This window comes from Geospiza fortis, unplaced genomic scaffold (assembly GCF_000277835.1).
Source record: "Geospiza fortis unplaced genomic scaffold, GeoFor_1.0 scaffold8, whole genome shotgun sequence".
Classification (NCBI taxonomy): Eukaryota; Metazoa; Chordata; class Aves; order Passeriformes; family Thraupidae; genus Geospiza; species Geospiza fortis.
The window spans coordinates 1857759-1860544 of NW_005054414.1; positions in this window are offsets into that span (position 1 = coordinate 1857759).

The following is a 2786-nucleotide window of genomic DNA, read 5'->3' on the forward strand; positions in this document are numbered from 1 at the left end:
GTTACTTCAAACTAATTTATACTTGATTTAAAGTAAACCCAATTGTTGTCATACTTACCTTGTTTAACGATGATCATGCTAATTATTATTACACTTATTATCGTCTTTAGTTTATTTCATTTTCAACAGTGGAGCAATGCCCTCAGCTCTTTAAACACACTCTGGGATTTACAGCCATGTTTTCTGCTCACTTTCTCTAAAACATAATTTTAATGTCATTTTCAACATATTGGTCAGCTCTGGGATCAGGAGAGAGACAAGTTATTCTACACGGAAGTAGTTAAACTGAAAAACTGTCTGAAGCTGAACTGCCAGGAGATGAATCAGAGAGATGCTGCTGCTCCTGGGGTAAATGTTATGGCCATTCCCTTCCTTGTAAATCAGGTACTCTACAAACCAAGTTGATGCTAAAGGGATTGAAGCATTTGATGGTATCACAAAGTCCATTTTCCAACCCAAGCACCCTAACTTTCTGACCTATGTTTGTAAGTGGGAAAAGAGTGAAGGAAAGTCCTCAACAAAAGCACAAGAAGATTTTACTAAGGGGAAGAACAACAAAACAAATGCAGCTGCAGGGGTACAGTCTCCCTTTTCTTCTTCACTGTTCACTGGGAGATTCCCCCTTTTTAGCATCCTCCAACATGGAAGGGAGCTGAAGGAAGCTTTTGCTGGTCTCTAAGCACCTTTTGCCCTGCTGCTGCTCCCACATCTCATTGATTTGTTCTCTGTGCAGCAGATGCCAGTCAGGCAAAAATGGAATATTTATCTCTGCAAGGCTTTATCTGAAAAATCTCAAACTCTGCCTTTCAGTAGGTGGCAAGGAAAAAGTAGCTTCTCTCTCAAATGGAGCATTTCCATACAGGATTTGGGTTTCTCTACTACATCCTCAGAAAATATTGGGGTTTTCTGACCCTTATGGCCTGGAAGGATTTCCAATTCAGTTGTATGGATCAGATTCAATGCAGTAGCTGTTTCACATTGTCCAAATAGTGTAACAAAATGAAAAATATATGAATGAGTTACACTGACCATCCAGGAATAGATTGGGTCTACTTTATCATCACTTTGTATTAAGGGAGAAACAAAACTCAGATTGGAGGAGAGATAGACAATGGGAAGGATGGGGGAAAGAATGTCTCAATAGCAGAATCAATAAAGTGTGTCTGGGAGGTCTTCATTGTTGGCTAAAAACTTTTTTTTCAGTCTGAAACCAGAAGTTGCACTTCATTTTCATGTTCTCAAAACTTTTTGCCCAGTTTCAATTAAAAAAAAAGTGTGGGTTTTTTCACACAGAGATGTTTCACTTTTAAAAATCCTTCAATTAAATTTTTTTGCCTATTAATCAATTCTTCCATTCCCACCTAAGAAAAAAAATCAGTGTTGGGCTGGACCCATAATCAGAAATATTTGTAACAGTTCTGAAATGTGTAGCCTGGATTCCCTAGAAAGTGTAGCTTGTTCAACAAGAAAGCCACATTAAAGGAGAAGTGTCCTGGGATAAGTCTGAAATACAAAAACTGTCATTGCCACAGAACCACTGGGCTGGCAGGGATGGAATTAACTATTAAGTGACCATTACTCAGAGAATTTATATTAGGCTGGCAATTTCTTTGTGCCCAGAGAGAACCAGGACATGCAATCAGTAAGGGAAATTTCCATGTCTTCTGAAATATATAAGGCAGGACCTGAACAAAATTCTTCGGCACTGCTGGCAGCAACAACAGCTATTTATTTTGTAATATTGAATAAGAAGATGCCCAAACAACCAAAAGCAGATGACAAGATGAAGATGTGAGTGGCTGGAAACAGCAAGCATCAGGAAATTGGCAGCAACAGCATCTGAGGTAGCAACCTTTCTAAAGTGTTGGGAAATGAGGATGTAATGTCAGAGTTTATGGACTTACAATGCTCACTGCAAACACTCAGCCCTTCCACAGCAATCTCCACATAAAAGGTGTCAGCCACAGACTTAATTTTTAAGAGGACTAGATGATCATGGATCATGCTATTAGTTTACATTTTCCCAAAGACTTATCCTCTGAAGAAAAGCACCGGGACCAAAAGAGCCAGAAAGCAAATATCTTCCTCCCTTCCCTGAGGCTACCTGAGAACTACTGCAGCAATAAGCTGCTGCTGCAACCTAAGCAGAATTTCCTGCCTGTTATTTCCTCCTCTCAGCTTTATATTCCAGCTGCTCACATGGCACAAGTGCTCTTTTATTACCTCATGGCTGCACTGGGCTAAAAAAGACAAAGAATGGTTGCACAGATCAGCCTTGCCTGGATCCTGGTTGCATCCTGCCTCAGCCTGCAGAGAGCTGCCTGGTCCCAAAGGATTCTCACATTAAATGGGGCTCTGTCCCCACAGTGGTTTCCCCATCCTGAAGTAGGCATGTGCCACCTCACCCAGGAGCATTGCAGTAAGCAAGGGAAGACCTACCTCTGCTAATATCTCCAAAGCAAGGCAAAAGAAGAAGGGAGACTCCAAGAAAGATGGAGAGAGACAGCTGGCAAGCACCTGGAGTGATGGGACAATGAGGAATGACTTCACACACACAGAGAGCAGGCTTAGGTTGGATATTAGGAAAAATTCTTGACTATGAGGGTGGTGAAGCCCTGGCACAGGTTGCTCAGAAAAGCTGTGGCTGCCCCATCCCTGGCAGTGTCCAAGGCCAGGTTTGGCAGGGCTTGGAGCAACTTGGGACAGTGGAAGGTGTCCCTGCCCATGGAACTGGATGGGCTTTAAAGTCCCTTCCAACCCAAACCATTGCAGGGCTCTACCAGGGT